Raw genomic sequence first — 16632 nt, 5'->3', positions numbered from 1 at the left:
AAAGCCTGCATATCCATCTCGATCCAAAATTTAGTACGAATAAGTAAGAAGTTAAACTTTTTAATTCCTTTCTTCATAACAAGAATTTCATTGAAGGTGGAATGATAATGTTGTTCTGCTTCTTTGAAATTTAAACTTACATGTCCACATATCTTTCGCTGGTCGTCTTTTTCTTCTAGGAGAACTAACCTTCAATATTTGTTGTTGGCATCGATCTATAGTATCATCTATCCGTCCGATAGAATAAGGAGTGGTTTGAGCTTGCTGGATATTCCTTTTATTCTTTAGACTGCATCATCCTGTTCTTTTCCCCAGGCTGGAGCATTCTCTTTTAACATCTTCGTAAGTGGGGAGATGTATATGGAGACGTCAGGGATGAAGTCTCTCATATAATTAATCATACCAAGAAATTATTAGAGCTGCTTCACTGAGAAGTTGGTATCCGGAAACTTGAGAAATTTTTGGCATATGTGCAATCCCAGAGTGTTGGACCTATAAGAAAAATGCATCCCCAAGAAATGAATATCATCTTTTACTAGGGACATCTTTGTCGAGAGCATAACTCTATGCTTCTTCACCAGGTCGTAGAACTAATGGATGAGGTTTAGGTATTCCTCCAAAGTGTTATTGAAGAGTAGTTTATCGTCGATGTAGACCAATGATGTATGGAGGATGGGTTGGAATATTTTAATTATGGCCTTTTAGAAGAATGAAGGGGCAGGTTGGAGACAAAAATGGCATGACTTTCCACTGGTAGTGCTGATTAGGTACGCAGAAGGCCATTTTGACTCTGTCTTCTAGGTGTATGTGTAGCTGCCAGAATTAAGATTTGAGGTCAAATTTGGAGAAGTGGATGGCTTTTACTAGGTGCGAGAATAGGTTCAGCTTATTTGGAATGGGTAATTTATCATCAAGAAAGAAGTGGTTTAGGGGTTGGTAATTTATGACTAGATGGAGCTTTCCCCTTGTCTATTCAGCATGTTTGTTGACATAGAATTCTTCACAAGCCCACTGGGAATCTGACGGCTCATTGAGCCCAAACTCTAGAAGTTCAGTACATTCTTTCTTTGCAAGATGAAGATGTTTAGGATTCATACTAGAATGACTTGCCTTCATGGGATTGACATTTTCACTCTTCTTGAATGGAAGTCTAATGAAGAATTCCTGATTGAGCCACAGGGAATGTTTAGTCTTTTTGAGGAACTCTCTGTAGGATTCAGCATAACATTCTTCTATCAGCTGGTTCTCCATCTTCTTTATTAGGTCTTTATCAATAATCTTGAATAGCCTTAGTATAGTGGAATATTGCCTGAATCAGCCCATGAAGGTTATACCTTCCATCAAAATGAGAAGGCGGTTCTTCAGCTATCTATAGGTATCAAACCCAATAATCAAATCTTTTTATAGTATGTTAGAGCCAAGGAGCTTTGTTCTGTAGAGTACGCTTGGGGAGAACTCGATCATAACTGGCTACCTAGTGATTAGCTTAGTTGTGAGGACTCCTCATTTTGATGCTATGCCAAATATTCTGAAGAGGAAATCATTGATTAGAGGGGATGATGTTGGGATTTAGTATTTAGGTAGTTGCTCGAGTGTCCATGAAGGCAATGACTTGAAGGGTCTTATCCCAATTTGGTGGATATATCTAGAGCTCGACACGGGGTATTTCAAGCTCAAAGATCATGCTGATTCCTTCTGTCAGCATATTGATCTCCTCCATCAGTTTTACTAAACGATTGAATTCCCCTTTACTGATGGGTGACAATACCTTCTTAAAGTAGTCATCACTAATGAGAGGTTGAGTTTGGCCATCAATAAAGAGGGATAGACTATCCGCAGTCACTTCTACGTCTGTGCTACTAGCAGATTTAGGAACGCTTTCTGGATTGTCACGAAGAACTACATCTTCAGTTGAGGACTTGTCAGCCTCCATCTTTTTCTTTAAGGATTAATCCTCCCTTCTTGCATTCTTGTATTCAGGATATGTATTTGCTATGTGTCCTTTGTTATGGAAGATGAAACACTTAGCCTTGCCTGGATTCTTTTTCCTAGGGGATTTAGCATTGTCGTTGGACATCTGCTCCTTATCCGGCGGCTTTATTTTTGGGTCATCTATACTACATGTACCTTTTATGCCTTTTCTGACATTTTGAGATCTAGAGAGACCTATCTGGATAAATATCTAGATTTATAGGGATCACAACAGAGGCTTCGCCAGCTTCTACAAAAAGAATAACATTCGAATTTGGATTATAGTTTGAGATCATCATGTTGGATAAATCGGCTGACTGGGTTTGTCGTTTCTCTTCTTCGACCTATGAGTCAACGTCTTCAGTGTCCTCAGGAACATTAAGATATTCCTTATCTAGATCATATTAGAAAGGCTAAGGAGTGTAACTTACTGTTTTTGCTGGATTGAACTCTGAGGTGGCATGTTCTGGCATAGGGGGATTATCAGTCCAGAAGAATTCTGGACATGTATGGTCACCATTACAGAGGATATGCTCGATGGCATCCCAATCCTCATCTCGTGTCACCTCAACTAGGATCTGTAGGTCACCGTCTGGGACTATAGTATCTAACTCTGCAAAAATGTTATCTTGTGGGAGAGTGATAGCCGTTGAGTTTATCACATCAATAGCATGCGGGGCCTTTATCTGTTTGACTTGTCCTTTAGCTTGCTGGCAGTCTAACATGGCCTTCATCCTTTTCCATGAGCATATGGGAAGGTCAGATCTTTGCTCATCTTTTTGAGTTGCACTAAGGAGCTCAGAGGTGGATGAGCTTGATGGAGATATGGAAAAGAGATGGTGTATCTTTTGTGGTGATGTGGGAAGTGTGGCATAGGTTAGGATATCTTGTGGATTTATACTGCCGTACCTCAATAGAGTAATTTCTTTGATTGATTTCATCTCTCTTCTTTGATGATCAATGAAGGATAGTACCGAGGTATCTAGAGGACATATGAAAGACTGGATAGCCTATCTCCTTTTTTTTAGTACCTCTATGAGTGTGGCATAGCTCAAATTCCAGTATTCATCATCATCATTGTTTAGCCTGTTAGTGTCGCAATCTGCATAACTATAATTGCTGACCCATGGACAATGTCCCATGAAAGGATATTTGAACTAGTGTATATTGTATCCCTCATGATTGAATTGCTGGACCCAATCATTATCTCTCATAATTCTTTGGAATGAGTGTGATACATATATCAGGTCTAAGCTTTCCTCATTTTGATATGTATCAATGGGGATGATCATGTGAATAGGCAACATTGTCTGGTATGGGGTCACTTCAGATAAGGTTTGAAGACATTGATAAGAGAATCTCAACTTCTTATAACAGATAACACATCTATCAGGAGTGATTTTGATTAGTTCTTCCATAGACACTTGATTTGATATTTGTACACCAAGAGTGGTTCGTTGGGCCATATCTATCGCTTAGGACAAGGATATCTGGTCATCTAGCATAGAAAAAGTGTCCTCGAGATTTTGTACTTTCTAAGATGCTTAGTAGTGTATGGTTTAATATAAGATAACATCTGGTATTTCTAGGATTTGGACTTGAATTTTTAGTGCCTCGATCAAGTTTGGATCAGAAAGGGACAAGGTAAGATTTGGAAATAGAGTTATAACAAGTGTCCCAGCCTCCAAGATAATATATAGGGTACGTAGATTTGTATGTTGGTATTTGTAGAATCTTATATCAAGGACAAAAGGGGATACCCTTAGTGGTAAGAACGTCAACCAGTGTAATTTAATCCAAACAATGACGAAGATGGAATGGATGGAGTAGGTGCAACTGGAGCTATCATTCCTCTACCCCTAGCTCTAAGAGCTAAATTTAATATTACCAGTATGATGATTCAACTCCTTCATCTTAAGGGGATGTTCGGTGGTCTTCCTGGAGATGATCCAAACATGTATTTGGTGAATTTTGTCACCATTTGCAAGTCTTTTGATAATCCAGGAGTGGGTCAAAATACTATACACCTGCATTTTTTTTCATTATCTCTGTCTAGGAAGGTGACACTATGGCTAAATGAAATAACTCCCGCCCGACTCTATAACCAACAGGAAGCAGTTGAAAGAGGCTTTCCTAGAAAGGTTCTTTCCACCCTTCGAAGGGTACAGTTGAAGGATAAAATCAGTAACTTCTGATAGCTCCCCACTGAAGCTCTTCATGAGACCTAAGGGAGGTTTAAAAGAAGCTGATATAATACCCAAACCATAACATGACAGGTATTCATTTGATGGAAAATCTTTATCGGGATTTGAACTCTATCACGAAGCCAGTATGGATACTGCTGTAGGAGGGTCTTTTGTTGACCTCACTATTCTAGAGGCTTCGGAGATACTTGAACAGATGACAAAATAGAGTAGAGCTAGGCATACTAGGGATTTTGTGGTAGCAAGCCCTACTATATCTGGTAGTATGACTGAAGAGCAATGCAATAAGGAGGAAGAACATGACCAGGATATGGCACATTTAAAAACACAGATAGATTTGCTAACTAAGCATCTATTGTCTGGAAAAATAGAGCAGGTGAAAGCTATTGCATCCCAGGGAAGATCGGATTTTGTTTCAGAAGAAAAGGCGAACTATCTAAATAATTAGGGGTTTTTTTAGGCAATATCTAAGGAAATCAAGGTCGGAACTATTATGATAAAGCTAGTTACAAGGATAGAGATTAAGGGAACTGGAAGAGCAAAAATGATAGGAGTGGACTATATCTACCTCCTGAAAGTAGAGATAATACTGCAACTAGCTCTGGAAAGATGTCCATGGAGGACATGTTGGAGAATTATTAAAGGGATTTGAGACTACTAACCTTAGGGTAACCATTATGAAGAGTGATTTGTCTTCCATGAGTCAATTGGTAAACTCATACTCTACTTCTAGCAAGCAGTTGGAGCAGAAAATGAGCCAACTCTCAGCAGCATTGAATCAGAGAAAGGGCGGAACTTTGTAAAGTGATACCGTTTAAAATCCTTAAAATAATGGCTCCTGCATGGCAATTACCACACAGAGTGGTAAGGTGTTACCAGGCCCGTCTGTGGGCAAAGTTGTGATTGCAAAGGATATTGATCATGAAGAAACTTATCCAGTGGATTCTAAGAAAATAAATGAAGTTATTGATAATACACCATCCAACATTCAACAGTTTGATGAGTTGGAGAAGAGTAAGGGAAAGAAGACCGAAGTGGTGGTTACTAAAATCCCAAAACCACCTCCTCCATTTCCCAATCAGTTGAAAAAGAAGGCCGACAACACAAATTTTGGAAAGTTTATGGCCATGCTTAAGTAGTTGACAATCAACTTGCCATTGGTTGAGACATTGGAGAAAATGCTCGGGTATGAAAAGTTCATGAAAGACCTTGTTACAAAGAGACGGATAGTTAGTTATAAGACGATGGATAATCATCATCATTGTGGTGCTATTTCTACAAGGTCGTTGGTGCCGAAGATGGCAGACCCGAGAGAATTTACTATCCCGTGCGCTATTGGGCCTCTTGATTTTGCAAAAGCTCTATGTGATTTGGGATCCAGTATAAACTTGATGTTTCTTGTTGTGTATAAGAAACTGGGCTTGGGGGATCCTGCTCCTAGGAACATGAGATTAGTTATGGCAGATAGGTATGTGAAGCGGCCCATGGGGATTTTATATAATATATTATTTAAGGTGGCCAATTTCATATTTCCTGCTGATTTTGTCATTCTCAATTGCGAGGTGGACTTCAAGGTGTCCATAATCTTGGGTAGACCTTTCCTCGCAACCGGGAGTGTACTTATTGATCTAAAGGCAAATGAGGTACTATTCAGGCTGAATGATGAAGTAGTTCAATTTGATGTACATATTCCATGAAACAACATAAAGATATGAGCGTATTTTCTATTGTGGATGTTTATTATGAGGAGGAGCGAAAAGTACCTATAGAAGAAAAAACTTTTGTGAAGACTTTAACTGCTATATTAATGAATTTTGATTAAGATGGTATTGAAGATTATGAGGAGATTGTGTGTTCCTTGACAGGCATGGGGTCTTATTCTTACGCACCTAAGAAGCTGATTTGAACTTGAAAAATCATCCCAGTCCACCAGCCAAGCCGTCTATTGAAGAGCCACCCATTTTGGAGCTGAAAGAGTTGCCTGGTCATTTGAGGTATGTGTTCCTGGGAAGCGAGAATACACTACCTATTATTATTATGGCTAACTTAGGTGAACAGCAGGTGAAAGCTCTCATTTCTATTCTTAAGAGATATAAGAGGTCTATTGGTTAGACGATTGCAAATATTATTGGCATTCCTCCTGGTATATGCACATATAAAATCCACCTAAAGGAGGATTGTGTCCCGACTATTGAGAATCAGCACTGTCTTAACCCACCTATTCAAGAGGAAGTGAAGAAAGAAATTATCAAGTTGCTAGATGCAGGAGTGGTATACCCCATCTCAGATAGTAAGTGGGTAAGTCCTGTTCAGTACGTGCCCAAGAAAGGGGGTATGATAGTGGTGGCTAACAAAAAGAATGAGTTGATTCCACTTAATATTCTTACTAGATGAAGGATGTGCATGGATTACAAAAAACTCAACTCGTGGACATTAAAGGACCACTTCCCAATGCCTTTCATGGATCAGATGCTTGATCAGTTGGTGGGAAGAGGTTGATATTGTTTCTTTGATGGTTATTCTGGTTAAAATCAGATTTCTATAGCCCATAATATTAGGAGAAAACAACATTCACCTACCCATATAGTACTTTTGTATTTAAGCGGATGCCGTTTAGATTGTGTAATGCACCTGCTACCTTTCAATGGTGCGTGATGTCTATTTTCTCAGATATGGTTGAAGATACCTTGGAGGTGTTTGTGATGATTTTTCTATGGTAGGAGATCCATTTGAGTTGTGTTTGTTAAATCCAAGTAGGCCTTATAGCTATGTGAGGAGTTCAATCTTGTGCTTAATTGGGAGAAATGCCACTTCATGGTGAAGAAAGGCATTGTTCTCGGACACAAAATTTTAGCAAAGAGGATTAAAGTTGATTGAGCTAAAGTTGAGGTTATAGAGAATCTTCCATGTCCTATTTCAATGAAGGGGGTGCATAGTTTCCTTAGTTATGCTGGCTTCTATAGGAGGTTTATAAAGGACTTCTCAAAGATTGCAAACCCCCTTTGCAAACTTTTGGAGAAGGAATTCAAATTCTCCTTTGATGATGATTGCTTGAAGGAATTTAAATGCCTTAAAGGGAAACTGGTTGATGCTCCTATTATTGTTTCACCAAACTGGTCAAAACCGTTTGAGATCATGTGTGATGCAAACGATGTTGCCCTTGGTGCTGTGCTAGGACAAAAGAAAGACAAATTGCTTCATCCGATCTATTATGCCAGCAAAGTACTGAATGGAGCTTCAAAGAACTACACCGTTATAGAATAGAAACTTCTTGCAGTAGTCTATGCTTTTGAGAAGTTTCGAGCTTATCTGCTAGGAACCAAGGTGGTGGTCAACACCAACTACTCTAACATTGATATATTTGATGGCAAAAAAGGATGTAAAACAAAGGTTGATCAGATGGGTGATGCTACTTCAAGAGTTTGACTTCGAAGTTAAGGATAGGAAGGGTTACGAAAACCAAGTGGCAAATCATCTGTCTAGGCTAAAAGGCAAGCAAGCAGCTGGAGATGAATTTGAGATCAATAATGCTTTTTCGGATGAGGAATTCTTGGCTGTTGTTATGGAGAAAATACCTTGGTATGATAATTTTTCAAATTGTGTGGTTAGCGAGGTGATACCAGAGAATCTTTCCTTTTATTAAAGGAAAAATTTTCTCTATGATGTGAACCATTACTTCTAGGATGAGTCATAACTTTTTCAGCGATGTATGGATGGTATTATTAGACAGTGTGTCCCAGAAGTAGATATGTTGAGTATACTGGAAGCGAATCATGCTTCCCAAGTTGAAGGTCACCATGAAGGTGATCGGACAACAAGGAAAGTGCTTTAGAGTGGCTATTATTGGTTCTCTTTATTCACAGATGCCTACGAGTTCGTGAAGAGATGTGACCAATGTCAAAGGAAAGGGTTCATCTCAAAGCACCATGAGATGCCAATGTCTAAAATGATGGAGGTAGAATTATTTTATGTCTGGGGCATTGACTTCATGGGGCCCTTCGTGAGCTCATTTGGGATAAATTACATATTAGTGGCTGTTGACTACGTGTCAAAATAGGCTGAGGTAGTGTCTTTGTTAGATAATGAAGGGAAGATATTTATTTCATTCTTGAGGAGAAATATCTTCTATTGCTTTGGGGTACTATGTACCATCATCAGCGATGGAGGATCACACTTTTGCAACAAGATGTTCAGAGCTACCTTGGCAAAATATGGAGTTAAACAACATAAAGTAGCTATACCATACCACCCACAAACTAGTGGGAAGGTAGAAATCTCTAATCGGGAAATCAAAGCTATCCTTGCCAAGACTATAAATGCTAGTAGGAAGGATTGGTCTTGGAAGCTGGACAATGCCTTATGGGTGTATCTAACGACTTTCAAGACACCTATTGGCATGTCGCCATACCAATTCCTTTATGGCAAGGCATTTCATTTTCCGATTGAGTTAGAGTATAAAGCGTTGTGGGCACCAAAGCTGCTTAACTTTAATTGGAATAAGGTAGTGAATATGAGACTGGGCAACTGAATGAAATGGACGAGTTCCATCTTGAAGCTTATGATCGGGCTGATCTATACAAGGAAAGAATAAAGAAGTATCACGTCCGCAATATTTAAAAGAAGGATTTCCAGAGAGGTGACTTGGTGCTTCTGTTCAACTCCAGACTCAAACTGTTTCTAGACAAGCTCAAATCCAAATGGTTCAGCCCATTTCAAGTGAGTCAAGTCTACTCATCTGGAGTAGTGGAACTTGAAACTAAAGATGGAAGTGTCTTCACGGTAAATGGGTAGTGTGTGAAACTGTACATCGTTCCAATGGACTCGATAAGTAGTATTGATAATGTCTATCTCGAAAAAGTCTGAGTAATCAAGATAATCGAGTCGTGCCGCAATGATAAATCAGGCGCTAGTGAGAGGAAACCCACGGTGTGTTGTTGTAAAACATTAGTTAAATTATTTTGTTGTTCTAGTTCATTTTTGATGTGTTTGTGAAGTGTGCAGGATATAAAATGTAGCAAAAAGAAGGAGAAATACAATTGGAAAAAGGGGGAAAATCTGAGCTACTAGAACAAAAGTGATGGTAGATTTGGTGGACCATCAGTCCTCTGACGGACCACCATTTCCACCATCGTAAAAATGCTGAAAATTTCATTCACTGGATAAAGTTGATGGTCAAAATTATGGACCATCACAAATTTGGTGGACCACCACATCGACTGTCAAAAATCAAGTTAATGGCCTAAGTTCTGGTCAGGAGCAATAGTCAAAGTGGTGGACTGTTGCAAAATTGGTGGACCATCAAATTAACCGTCGCAAGTTAGCTGAAGTGACCATGTTCTGGTAAGACGCAACGGCCCTATTGGTGGTCCGTCGCATGTCCGATGGACCATCGTTGAGGCCGTCCAAATTACCCTAGCACTAGGTCGGGTCGGGTTGAAATTGAGATTTATTTATGTGACCCGTTATTGGATAAAGTTGTTTTACAGAGGTAAAAGAGTTGTTACATACGTTGTACCATTTTCAACTTCTTCAACTGACCAAATTCCGTTGCATTCAAAGAATTTGAGGGCATTTGATCTTCCTAGGACTCTCCATCTACTTCTTTTTGCTCTATTTAAGCAAACTGATTACTTTTCTTTATCTTCATCACAAGAAATCTTAAAATTAAATTACTAGAGTTGTAGTTGATTTTGTAATTTGCAAGCAAGTAGGAAAGAAGCTACTGCAACATAAAGGTATGAGCACCAACCTTCTCTTTTTGAATTACAAGAACATGAAATGACAAAGTGGGTTGTTCATTAAATTTCCATCTTGTGCTATTCTCTTACTTTGAGTTTTTGTATGTTTGGAAGCTTGAGTATACAATGTCAGTGAATTTTGAGTAATTCATATGTTTAAAAATGAGAAATAATATGTATAACTGTGAAGTAGGTGTCAATTGTTGTTTAAAAATTGGGGTTGTATGCTAAATGGTTAATAAAATGACGAATTGAAAGCTGAAATTTGAAGAAGGAGGTGTGATGGTCGAAATAGTAGACCGTCACTTTCGTGATGCACCACCAAATTGACCATCGCAACAACCCCAGATGTAACACCTAATGGATAAGATGCGACAGCCTAAATGGTGGATCGTCACTGTCTCGACGGACCACCAAATGGACCGTTGCAAGTACCTGAAATTTCATTCCTTCTGGATAGGACCTGACGGACCACCTGGTGGACCACCAGTTACTTGACACACCACCTAGTGGACTACCAGTTACTTGACGGACCACCAGTGTGGCCGTCAAATTGAAATTTTCACTGTTTATGTTGTTTTGTGCTATGAACTAATGCTTTACTTCATTTTCAGGAATTATGGCTTGCAAAATACCACCAAATAAAGGAGGGATATCTTAAAAGGGTAGAAGTGAATCTTCACTTTCCTACAATACCAGGCAATATGAAAAGAAAACTCCTACGCTCTCCCTGTCTGAAGAGGAGAGCAACAGTAGTACAAGTAGCACCAGCTCAAGCCCAAGCATGGCAATGGTTTCTATAAATCAACCCAAGCATATCGAGGGTGAAATGGAGGCTACTAATGTAGGAGAGTAAATAGAAATGACTGATATAGATACTGAACCTGAGGATGCTAACCTAATCAAGCGTAAGGATCCTCAAGTTTGAGAAGCACTTAGATGGAAGATAGAGGGAGCGTGAGATAATTTCTCTGACGGATTGACACCTGCATCAAGAGAGATAAAAAAAGCCATTCACAGAGGAGCATCAGATTGTGAAAATGGAGTTGCATGAATATCCTGAGTTGGAATGTTATTTCAACTAGTATGAACTAGCATGGATGAGCAGGCCACCAGGAGCGTATCAACTAAATTGGGTAAGAAAATTCTTTGCAAATTATCTTACTTTAGTAAAAAAGGATTGTCCAAAAGAGACGTCAGTTGTAAGCTTGCCAAATAGAGAGTCTGTACCTGTCTGAGGAGTCACTATCAATATTTCAACCCAAACAATCAATAGGATGCTTTATGGGCCAGAGTACGAGGCTCCTCCAGCTATACCTGATCTTGAGTATAGGTTGAGAACTGCATCCACTCAGAGGCCTTGGGTGGCTTCATTATTGACCGATCAAGGAGGGTGAGGTTTTGAGTGCTCCTACCACCATAGGGGCCAACATTGTAGTAGGTGAGGAAGAAGGAGACTCACCATACTTCACAGATGCCTCAGATGAATGAGAGACAAATATAAGTATACCCATTCTTTTGTCCTTTACTTGAATGCTTTGAGGACAATGCATGTCTTTTTATGTGGGGGTAGGGTACTTGTACCATGGGGGGTTGTGTTGCTGACATTCTGGACCCCTACCATGTGCTATCTAGAAGAACAGCATGTTTAGGTTTAACTTCAAATTTACATTTTTCTTGTTTTTATGTTTTGATATTGCTAAGGTTTATCCATGAAATGAAAGTGTTTCTTATGTTAGTATCTTATTGTTAATACGGATGATGAATGATGTTGGCATCTAACTATAACTGTTTCCATTTAACTATTTGTCACACCCCTTTTTTAACTCCAAAAAAAAATTGCTTTTAAGTTTCGAAAGGGTTTTTATTATTAAAGTGGCAAAATGAAGATAATTTGTTTTGAAAAGGATTATTTACATTTTTGTTTAGAGTTGCCACTTGACAAAATCCGATGTGCCAAGTCACCTTTGAAAGATCCTTTTCAAAATGATTTGACTCTTTAAACTTGTTTGCGAACAGAGCTTCCAGCTAAGAAATTCTTTTGAACGAGGGGAAGGTGTTAAGAACCCCTCGGTCCTATGGTTTGACCACGGTCTCTTGGTGGAGTATATCAGCTAATTTGACATTACAAATTTATAAATTATACGAAACATATAAAACAATCAAATCACACAAAATTCAAAAAAAAAAAAAAAATACTGTTCAGTCCAAATTATACAATCCAAAATAAAAGAGGTGCTGAAATATAAAATCTATTCTATTCTAAACTAATCCTAAGCAAAACTCCACCCGATGTTTCGGGCCTTGATCACGAGCCTCCTTTGTGTACATGCTACATTGGGGCATTCCCCAGCCAAATGAGTATAATTTAAACTTTTCGTGCAATAAAGGAGAACGAACCATTCACGCACATATTCAGACATTCCAACAAATCGTTATTCCTAAATTTGCCTACCTGACTCAAAAATTTGCCTATTCATTCCAACATATCATGAATCTATCACGTTCGTGCTTATTCTGAATTAAATGAAATGACAACAAACCAAAATTAATCTATATTCAACTTTTATCAATTTCTCCATTCCTGCCCCAACTCCATTCTCAACAACATGATTAATCCATTTCAATATACAATCCACCACCAAATAATTCCACATTAATAATTTACATCATATCCAAAATAAGATAAAATTAAGACGATAACAATCAATCACACACAAAAAATAAAGAATTAGCGGAGAACAAGAATAAATAAAAGATGGACCTTAATATGAAGATTTTTACTGTACTTTATGAACTTAGATTGAACGAGGAGAAATTTCGGAGTTGAACCAGAAATAAAAAACAACCAAAATAATCAAACTGATGAGCCAAAATCGGAACTACGTAAATCTCGAACCAACAACGACCTCAACTCAAAACCAACTTGATAATGTGAAAACAGAACAGTCAAAGAAGAGTGATGTACTATTCGATGGTGGTTTCGCCAATGAATCGAAGCAGCGAACATCACCTTGGGGGTATTTTTCAATGTGTTTCAGGTGAAATCTCACCGAAACGAACCAAACAGAGGGATTTTGGTGTTGTTATGGCTGAATTGGTGAGAGATAAATGATTCCGGCATGAAATTTGTTGGAAAATTCAAGACTAGATGGCTTGCATCCCTTTCGTTCAACTGATTCTCTATTTTCTCTCTCCCATTTTCCAATCAACTCTGTTTTTCATGTAGTTGTGTGTGTGTCATGAGGAAGAAGAAAAGAAAAGATGGATCTCTACTTTTGAATGACCTCTACCCTATGGTTTTTTGGTGGTCTTGTATGTGTTAATGGAGTGTGTTGATGATGAAGTTAGTGTGTATGGTAGTTTTCGTGAATGGAGAAAAAAATGAAGTTCTTGTGGGAATTTTCATGAGATCTGTGTATTGTTTCTGTCTGTTGGTGAGTAAAGTTTTTTTTTTTGTAATTGAAAAGAAAATGAGAGTGTATACCTCTTCCCTCCTCGGTGAAGATGATGATCTATATGTATATCCATAAATGGAAAAGATCCCAATTAGTGATAGGTCCCACCTGATGTCTTTCCTAGAAGGTTCCCCTCTTGTGGGTTAATGTGTGGGACACGTGAGTGGGGAAAGGGGGTAGGGTAGGTGAGGGTAGGGGTATAGGGTGGTGAGGTGTGAGGTGTCCACTTTTAATTGAAAAGGTTGTTAGGATAGGATTAAAATAAGGTAAAATTTGTTAAGGGTTGTTATTTTTGTCATTTTGTGGAGAGATAATCACGTGGGAGAGAGTGTATGACAACGCGAGGTAAAAATGGATGAATTGGGATTTCGGGAGAGACAAAATTAGGTGTCTATAGAATAGCCGCTGTGAATGTAAACACGAAGTGTTTTCAAACAAATAAGTAGACAACGAGATAGAATTTTGACCCGATCATTATTCAAAGCAATAAGAACAACTGAGTCTTGACTTAGGACATCCTACCTACCTAAGTTATGAGAGAGTCAAGTCGCAGGTATCTTAAAGGGTTGGAAGGATATGGACAATACTGAGTCGTAGAGTCGAGTGAGGTCTCATCGAGGTTCCGGTCTGCGGCTCTGTTATTACATCAAAAACAAAAATTATAAGTTAAAACATAAATGAAATTACAAAAAATTCTATCTATGTGGTTCCCTTTGGAATCCTGACTTGGGTTTCATCACCCTATTCTTTAGGAGGGCTCCTGACAAATGAAGACTGACAAGGAAGTGTGTCTCCCAACAAGTGCCACTTGAATTACCCAAGGAAATAGGTCTCCTTACAAATGCTTGAATTACCCAAACAAGGAAGTCCATTTCCTTCCAAATGCTTGAATTACCCAAACAAGGAATTGCATTTCCTTACAAATGTTGTTTGAATTTCCTACACAAGGAAGTGCATCTTCTTACAAATACCACTTGAATTACCAAACAATAAAGTTCACCACCTTACCAATGTTGCTTGAATCACCCAGATAAGGAAGTGCATCTCCTTACAAATGTTGCTTGAATTACCAAACAAGGAAGCGTGTCTCCTCACAAATGATGCTTTAATTACCAAAACAAGGAAGTGTGTCTCCTAACAAATGTCTCTTGAATTACCCAAAAAAGGAAGTATGTCTCCTTACCAATGCCTCTTGAATGACCTAAACAAGGAAGTGCGTCTCCTTACAAATATTGCTGGAATTACCCAAACAAGGAATTGTGTTTCCTTACAAATCTTGCTTGAATTACCAAACAAGGAAGTGTGTCTCCTTACAAATGTTGCTTGAATTACCAAATAAGGAAGTGCATTGTATTATAAATACCGCTTGAATTACCAAACAAGAAAGTGCGTTTCCTCACAAATATTGCTGGAATTACCCAAACAAGGAAGTGTGTCTCTTTACAAACGCCGCTTGAATTACCAAATAAGGAAGTGTGTTGCCTTACAAATGTTGCTGGAATTACCAAAAAAAGGAAGTGCGTCTCCTTAAAAATTCTGCTTGAATTACCAAACAAGGAAGTGCGTTTCCTTACAAATGCTGCTGGAATTACCAAAATAAGGAAGTGTGTCTCCTTACAAATGTCGCTTGAATTAATTAAACAAGGAAGTGCGTCTCTTTACCAATGCCACTTGAATTACCCAAATAAGGAAGCGCGTCTCCTTACAAATGTTTTTTGAATTACTTAAATAAGAAAATGTGTCTCCTTACAAATGTTGCTTGAATTTCCCAAACAAGGAAGTGCGTCTCCTTACAAATATTGCTTGAATTTCCCAAACAAGGAAGTATGTCTCCTAACAAATGTTTCTTGAATTACCCAAATAAAAAAGTGTGTCTCCTTACAAATGTTGCTGGAATTACCCAAACAAGGAAGTGTGTCTCCTTACAAATTTTGCTGGAGTTACCAAACAAGGAAGTGTGTCACCTAGAGATATTGGATGATGAGTTTTACCATGGTTTTGATTACCAAACCTGTGCAACAATATTGTCTCCTGCATTTGTGGAAGTGAGGCATTGCAACTTTCGATGTTTAGGCTTTGAAATCGTTGATTCAAAGGTAATATGTGCTTCTGTTTCATACAAAGAAAATTTGTTAGTTTAAAAACATGGTGGCTGGTTTGTGTCTTTGGATTTCGTGGCAATCTCTCTTGCCCCTGTCATATTAATCTTGCTTTCAACCATTAGCATATGTCATTGACTCGCTGCAACATTGATCCGAACTCAGATTATTAAGAGTGACTCTAAAACAAATACAGTATTTCTACTTTGTCATGCTTTTCAGATAAACCCTTTGAACCTTGATATCTCTATAAGTTCCCATACTTTTCTGTTGATAAAACTTTTTGCATGTATTATTCCGTCTAACAATCATGTCTCTTTCATGTGCTGGCCTTTTGTCTTGCTTTGTGCAATTAAAGAAACTGGTAGCCAATTTTGAAATCTTTTCTCATTTGTTTTGATATGAACTTGACTCAAAGACAAGAGAAAAAATGACAATGACTTTTATTTGGACAATTGACTCAAGAAAATAAAATAAAAATAAAAAGAATAAATAAAAGACATTGAATGTCCCCATTTGAAACAAAGAAATAAAAAATTTATCTAGAAATGATAGTCAACTCTAATGATTATGCCATGCATTTTGGCTTAAGCTGCCTGATCATTCCATCCAAACTTTATACCAATTGTTGTGGAGTTAATGTCCATGAAATTGAGTTCTTTCCTTATGTCAATTGCATTTAATACCTCATTCGGCTAGTGACACCTTGAAGGTTTTTTACCAACAGGCCTCTCTCATTCTCTTTTTCTCAGTTCACCATTGTCTTATGGTGTCTGTGAGGGTTTTTCACCAATGAGGTTCTTATTTTTATTTTTCTCGAGTCACAGTCATCTTACAGTGCCCGTAAGGGTTTTCACTAATAAGACTCTCATTTTTATCTCTCTCGACTTACCATCACCTTATGGTGCCCATGAGGGTTTTCACCAATAAGACTTATTTTTATTTCTCTTCTGATTCCTTATGCTGAGGAAGACAAGTAGTTCCTAAAATGTGTCATCATATCCCTTGCATGCTTATTCTTAACATTCTCAAATATTGATCTGAAGGTCTTTCTTTAGTTGTAACTTAGATTTTGGATAGGGTTAGAAAGAAAGGATGACATGAGGCTCAAACGACACTTGAAGTGGGGTAGGACTTACAACTTTTGAAATCGACTCAAATA

The sequence above is a fragment of the Capsicum annuum genome, unplaced genomic scaffold (genome assembly GCF_002878395.1).
Source record: "Capsicum annuum cultivar UCD-10X-F1 unplaced genomic scaffold, UCD10Xv1.1 ctg5471, whole genome shotgun sequence".
Lineage (NCBI taxonomy): Eukaryota > Viridiplantae > Streptophyta > Magnoliopsida > Solanales > Solanaceae > Capsicum > Capsicum annuum.
This window is presented reverse-complemented; position numbering follows the sequence as displayed.